Source organism: Hemitrygon akajei, unplaced genomic scaffold, assembly GCF_048418815.1.
Source record: "Hemitrygon akajei unplaced genomic scaffold, sHemAka1.3 Scf000119, whole genome shotgun sequence".
NCBI classification, from domain to species: Eukaryota; Metazoa; Chordata; class Chondrichthyes; order Myliobatiformes; family Dasyatidae; genus Hemitrygon; species Hemitrygon akajei.
Window position 1 is genome coordinate 1307795 of NW_027332005.1, and position 7795 is coordinate 1315589.

A 7795-nucleotide genomic window follows, 5' to 3' on the forward strand; every position below is an offset into this window, starting at 1 on the left:
CGTTGAGGTGGTCACTGAATGCACAACGGACTATATTAACTTTTGTGTGGATGCAGTTGTCCCTGTTAGAACTGTTCGCTGCTATCCCAATAATAAGCCCTGGATCACTAGTCACATCAAAGGCCTCCTAAACCAGAAGAAGAGGGCCTTTAAAGATGGTGATTGGTTGGAGCTTAAAAGAGTTCAGAAGGAACTCAGAGTACAGTTAAGGGGGGCAAAGGAGCAGTATAGGAGGAAGCTAGAACAAAAGCTGCAGGAAAAAAGCATGAAGGAGGTGTGGGATGGGATGAAGATCATCACCGGATGCGGTGCAAAGCGGGGGGCGAACATAAGTGGAGATGTGGTTGTGGAGAGCGCCCTCTTCTTTGTGGTGGCGTGTTGGGGAGGAAGCATTAAGAAGAGGGACGCCTCACGTCTTAATAAGCTGGTAAGGAAGGCGGGCTCTGTCGTGGGCAAAGTACTGGAGAGTTTAACATCGGTAGCTGAGCGAAGGGCGCTGAGTAGGCTACGGTCAATTATGGATAACTCTGAACATCCTCTACATAGCACCATCCAGAGACAGAGAAGCAGTTTCAGCGACAGGTTATTATCGATGCAATGCTCCTCAGACAGGATGAAGAGGTCAATACTCCCCAATGCCATTAAGCTTTACAATTCTACCGCCAGGACTTAAGAACTTTTTAAAAGCTATTATTAATGCTTTCTGAGATAGTGATTTAGATGCATATCATATTTTTTACTGAGTTAAGTATTGCATGTAATTAGATTTGCTACAACAAGTGTATGGGACATTGGAAAAAAAGTTGAATTTCCCCATGGGGATGAATAAAGTATCTATCTATCTATCTATCTATCTATCTATCTATCTATCTATCTATCTATCTATCTATCTATCTATCTATCTATCTATCTATCTATCTATCTATCTATCTATCTATCTATCTATCTATATCTTTATGGCAAATAGAGTCCGCAAAAGGCTTCGGCACAGCGGCGACAATGAGAAAGATGCCGAGGTGGAAAAGCGCAGAAAATCGATGATTTTGCTGTTTTCTATATCAGCTAATTTCATATTATTTTGGATGCCCTATGTAGCTCATTCCCTGAAATGGCAAGCGCAAAACTTTTTTTACGAAGACAGATATTTGAGTTCCCCGGTATACATCCTACAACAATTTGGGTTCATGTTGCAAACACTCAGCATGTGCACCAATACTTGTATCTATACACTGACACAGAGGAAATTCAGAGAAGAGCTGAGGAATGGAATGAAGTATGTGTTTACATTAAATGGTCATCTGTGTAGATAATGCCCGTGTCTAACGGCAATTCAGCGGAGTTTTCAAATAAAGCCGCTTTACAATGAACAGGTTTGGCAAATATGTCATAAATTCAAATAATCATATACCTGGTCATCGGGAAATTGCAAAGTTGGCGGAAGATTGTTTGCTTCATACAGTTCAGATAGGTAGCAATATAAACGTTCAATGCTCCTGGAGTGATTGTCACTTTGGTTGAAGTATGTTCCAAACTATCACAGACACTCGACTGTCACAAGGGCAGGGATGGCTTCAGGAATTTCTGGGTTTTACATGTTTCAAAATGGATAGGGTCGGGTAACAGAGTGTAAAGGGAGTGCGACGGGAAACCAGGGATAGTATCACAGCTGCAGAAAGGGAGGACAACGTGGAGCGTTCGTTTGTTAACAGACTAGGAGACGAACACTGTTACTGTTCTCCCTTTTGAAATGGGCGCGATCTCTCTATTCCGAGTTTTCTGTACAGACGCCCACAAGATTAACAAAAAAAAAAAACGCAACGGGAACAGTGAGAAACCGACCGCGAAGCGGAAACTGGACATGAGCCGTTATTGGCACGGGCAACTGCAACTGCCCTAATAGTCTTTGGCACCTACCCAAGGTAAAATGTTTAGGAATGGCATAAACTCTCAGTTGCGTTCAGGAAGGATTCATGTCACTGTAAGAAGAAAGGCTGAGTGGCGAACTTCCCATACCAGATCAAATATTAGAAAAGGAAACGGGTCAGGTGACAGATCTTTCCGCGGGTCCGCATTTCAGAACAACAGGGAGAACTCCCCGACATTTACCTTGCACAGAGTTAGGAACAGGGATCATGGGATCTATTTAATTGGGGGTCTGCGAATTATGGTGCTACCTGGCAGGAGCTTAGGAACGTACACTGGGAAATTATGCACTCGGGGTATAGTGCAACAGATATGTGGGGATTGTTTAGAAAGCACTTACACAGGGTTCAGTATAGGCTTGTCTCAGTGACGCAGGGAAAGGATGATAGCGTAAAGTAACCCTGGGAGACAAGAAAGCTGGAACAACACATCAAGAGGAAGAAAGAACGATACTTACAGAAAAGGAAGAAAGGATCAGGTAAGGCTACAGCGAGTCACAATGTAGACAGGAAGGAATTTAACAATGGACTTAAAAGACTTATAGGGGGATTTGAGAAATCCTTGACGAGTTGCACTGTGAAGAACAGGAGGAGACTGGAGAGAGTGTGGGCAGATCAGAGGTACAAGAGGAAAACTTGTGTCTGGAGTCCAAAGAGGCGGTGAATCTCGTCACTGAATACATTGATCAATGTGAACTCAGCGGCAAAAGGCAGATATGCTCGAACATGCCGACGCTGAGAAAGAGGATGCGCTGGAAACTTGGAGAACATTACGATCGATGATTCCCCGATGCCGGAAGGGATAGAGTCCAGGTAATTTTGGAAGGCGATCTCGGATATTGCTGCGCTTTTGGACGGGACATGTGTGTCTTCGCTGGCCACGGAAGTAGAATTAGATGATTGGAGACTGGAAAATGTTGTTCATTGTTGACGAAAGATAATAGGGATAGTTTTTGGAATTATAGACCAGCGAGTCTTACATCGGTTGTGGGTAAACTACTGTAGAGGATTATTGAAGGAGGAACTTATGAGTATTTGGAGAAACGTAGTCTGGCTACGGAGAGAAAACATGGCATGTTGTCCTTAATGAGTCAGATTGAATTATTTGAAAGTGAAAATAAAACAAACAGATGAATCCGAACAGTCGATGTGGGTGCATTAATTCTGGTCAGGAGTTTGACCAGTTCCCCATAGTGGACTCATTCAGGAAGTCAGGAGGAATGGGATCGAGGGAAACCTGGCTGTGTTGATTCCGTATCGGCTTCCTAACAGAAGGCAGATGATGCAGTAGACAGAGTGAATTCTGGCTGGAAGACAGAGCGCAGCCGTGTTCCTCAAGCAGAGTCGAAATTCTGCTGCACTTTACAACTCTATTGCGAGTCTGCAGTTACCAGTGTCTCAGAAATAGGGCTGAGGAAATAATCGATTTAATCTGATCACACAGCAGCACCTGGATAATTAATGGAATTAGGGCTGATGACGTCCCCAAATCGCTGAGTGATTGACTGCACCAGCGCGTTTTCTAAACTGACCTGTCATTTACATATTACAGGGCAAATGCTGCAATGACTTCAAAGCATCTTTTCCAATGGAGCCCTACAACTAGAAACCAGAATTTCAAAGTGTTCAGCAGCAGCTACTGGTGCTCACTAAAAGAACCAGCCGTCCAAAATGGCAATCCCAATTCCCAATTCAAGTACACACCAATTTATCCAAATGCCAATTTACCTCTGAATCGTGGTTTTATCATATCGGGTGTAGATACACTCATATTTCGATCCATTTAACCCTGAATCCACATGACCGGCGTGGAATCCGTGTCTCTCTCTGAAGTCAATAAAAAATGAAACATACAAAACGACACAAACTAAAAACGCAGCGAGAGAAAAGCAAATATCCGGGCTCACACTTGTCTTCCTTCAAAAGCATAGCAGGCAATTAGAGAATACAGAATAAAAAATTCCCAAAGCTTCCATCTTCTCATGCTGTAACCATTCATTAACTCAGTCTCCATGTTTCAGTGTGAGCAAGGACAGAGGGATCGAACAGTACCAACGACTTTCTAGATTGTTCGGTACTGTGAGACACTAAAGTTCTAACCCAGACATACAGTCAGACAGCCACAGGAAAACACAGCACAGAAACAGGATCTCCAGCCCGTCAGGTCCGGGAGGAATTGTTTAAACTGCCTACTCCCATCGACCTCACCCGGACCGTGGCCATCCATATCCCTCTCATCCGTGTACTTCTCCAATCATCTCTTAAACGTTCACATCGGAATCTCAATTACTATTTGTGTTGGCAGCACTGTCTACACTCTGTCGACCCTCTGAGTGAAGACGTTTCTCCTCATGATCCCCTTAAACATTTCACATTTCACCCTTCACCCATGATCTCCAGTTGTATTCGCACCCAACATCAGTTGAGAAAGCCCGCTGGCATTTGCACACTCTATACGCATCATAATGTTGTAACCTCTATCATATATCCCTGCATTCTTCTACACGCTCGGAAATAAAGTGCTGACAGTTGTAATATGTCCTTTTAATTCAAAACATTCAGTCCCGGCAATAGCCGTGTAATATTTTTTTCTGCATTCTTTCTATCTTATTTGCATCTTTCCTGCAGGTGGTTGAGTCCAACCGCACACAATATTCCAAATTGGGCCCCAATAAACCCTTATACAACAGCTACGTAACACCCGAACTCCTGTATTCAGTACTTTGGTCTGTGAAGTCCAATGTGCGAAAAGCTGTTTTTACGACCCTGTCTAACTGTGCCGCAACTTTCATTGAATTATGGTTCTGCATTCCCAGATTCGTTTATTCTATCGTACTCCTCAGTGCCTTATTTCTCGTTGGGTCAGACCATCCCTGGCTGGCCCTCCCAAATGCAACATTTAACACTTGTCTGGTTTAAATCCGATCTGACATTTTTCAACCCGTTTTTTCCAGCTGGTCCAGATTCCGTTTCATGCTCCGGTACTCTTCCTAGTTGTCAACTACACCCGTAATGTTGTTGTCATCGGCAAATTTGCTGATCCAGTTAACGACATCATTATCCAGATCATTGATATATATGACAAACAACAACGGACGCAACAACGATCCCTGGAACACTCCACTCATCACAGGTCCCGAGTCAGAGAGACAACCATCCATTACCACACTCTCGCTTCCCCAACGTACCCAATGGCGAATCCAATTTACTTCCTCATTGTGAGAGCCAAGCGACTGATCCTTCCCGAGCATCCTCCCACACCGAAACCTGACAAGGCTTTAGGAATTTTGAGATTTGTTTATAAATCCAAAGATCCACGATGGTACTAGCGATACACGCCGACAGCTCGCAAAATGTCTCGATGTATTTCTGCTGACCCACTGTCACTGCAATGTGCAGCCCCTAGTTTCCCTTTAAGAAAAGTTATTTTGAACTGTCTAAATTAATTGGCATTTTAACGAGCTGCTGAAGGACCAGGTGGACTTGACTCTCGGGAATGCAGGTGCGGCACCTTTCAGCGATCGGCGAAGGTCAGCCATTACCATTGCCGGAAAAGAGGTCGGTTCGGAAGACTTCAAGCCAGACTATATCGACGGGCTATGAAGTATCCCCTGCCCGGCATCTTCTTAGCCAAAGGCCAATTACTTGAAAACACGATATATTACGTAAGTGCAACATTGCAGCTTCGGAGGGAAATGAGGGGCTGCTGTCTTGTCTGTTTCATGGAGACATGGCTCAGTTCGGTGGAGCAGCCGGAAGGCTTCTCAATTCACCGTTCGGAGAAGATAAGAAGGTATTGTTGTGGTGCTGGGGGATGGAACGGCGGTGTTGTTTCATGATAAATTCTTCATACTCTCCGTATATAGCGGTCTTCCCGCACCAGTGTTCACCCAATCACAACATCCAATGATTGAGTTTTGTCGGTGCTGCTTACCGAGAGGGTTCTCCTCATTGATCCGGACGGCACTTCACAAACCGCCACAGGAGATGTTAAGCAAGCATACCATGTACTGAGTGCCGTGAGCAGCAAACAAGGAACAGTCTACCCTGAGGACTTTCAAATTATTGCGGGGTTTCTATCAGGCTCATTTAATGAAATCTAGGCTTATTTGTCATCAGCACGTCATCCTCAGTACCAGGGACTCCCGCACACTTGACCACTGTTGGAGCACGATCAGGAAAGCCTACCATTCCATCCCCAGACCATATTTCGGGCATTCTGAACGTCTGGGTTTCTTTCTTCTACCTCCACCCAGGCGGAGGGTGAGGAACAAGACACCAGATGTTTCGGCGACAATGTCGCGGGAATCGGATGGCCTACTACTGAATTGCTTCGAGGCGATAGACAGAAACAAAAATGACCCAGCGCACATAAGAGAATCAGAATGTCACCATCTTTATAAAGACACTGGAGAACGAGTGTTTCCCACTGATTCATTCAGAGTCCAGAGTGTTCCTTAACCTGAAGCACTGGGTGAGCAAAGTGCTGAGCAGTAGATTCGTTACCATATTTATCACATTTATTCATTATTATTATTTATCCATTGATTTTGTTTTGTATTTTTCTGATTTGATAGTGTATGTTGCTGTGATGCTGTGCATCATCAGCTTCCCTGGTGGTCTAGTGGTTAGGATTCGGCGCTTTCACCGCCGCGGCCCGGGTTCGATTCCCGGTCAGGGAAATAAGATATTGCCTGCTGTTATTTAATGTGCTTATTTTAAATTATCGTGTGTATTAACTTGCTGCCACAACAACAACATTCCTGTCTGTGCTTAACCTGCATCGGCCTGAATCAGCAGCATAAGACCACAAAATATAGAAGCAGAATTCGGCAGTTTGGCCCATCAAGTTTGATTCGACATTTCCTCTCAGCCACATTCTCTGACTATGTGTACTATCTCATTCCGTCTACAAATGCTGCCTGACCCGCTATGCACTGTTTCTGCAGCGATTCGGTATTTATTCTGTGTGACACTTGTTAGACAATGAGCACATGACTTTGAAAAAATAATCGCAGGTGCAGTCTCAATAAAGCTGGAGATAACTGTGCGAGGTCTTACAGACAATAACTTGCAATCGATACAATGTAGATTTGATCTTCTTTACTCCTCCCTGCACCTCAATCCACTCAGAGAAGCTGTCTCTCTGTAGAAAAGGGTGACCATTCATTTCCCATATTGGACTCTAGTCCTACTCACTCAGTTTGCCGACATCACCTTGACTCATCTGCCCGGGGTCATCACTGCTCAAATCTCAGTGAGTATTGTCAGGTCCGGTCGGGTTTATTGCCGTGTGCACAGGGACGGTGAGGGACAGGTACAATGAAACACTTGGAGCGTCATTGCAGGCTCGAAAAGACAGACAGTACGCAGAACATAAACTGTACAATTCTGCATCATTAACAAAAGATAGATATAAATCTTGGGCCAGTTTCAGACTTGGAAATGATTCCTCAGGCAAACCGATGACATAGATTGCGAACTATTATATCCACGGAGGAGCATGCAGGCCCAAGAAAGGCCTGTTGATTCATTTTCTTTAAACAGACAGACAACAGAAAGAAGGGCGAATCTCTAGTCCTCTTCAGCCAGCCCCGGCATTCAATAAGATCAGGCTGGCCCTGACATTTTCTCAATCCTCCCCCCCCCCCCCATACAGCACTTGCCGGTCAAAAGACGGCCGGTGTCTTCCACCAAATCTTCTACCGTCTCCTCCGGTGAGAGGAGATAAACTTCTGTCGCCCGCCTTTATTTCGACGCCCTGCCTGCGCCCCCAGCTTCGATCAGAAGCATATGGAAATGAACGTTATATAATGGGACATTGTTCTGAGTTTTGCTCAGTATTGACGGGTCTTTGGGGAGGTAGAAGCAGT

At 44.7% G+C, this 7795-nt stretch overlaps 1 non-coding gene across 1 annotated transcript; it reads left to right on the forward strand.

The window, feature by feature from the left end:
• The first annotated feature begins 6532 nt into the window (after window positions 1-6532).
• On the forward strand, window positions 6533-6604 carry trnae-uuc (transfer RNA glutamic acid (anticodon UUC)). Its single transcript has one exon. It is a non-coding gene; the product is annotated as a tRNA-Glu (tRNA).
• Window positions 6605-7795: the final 1191 nt, after the last annotated feature.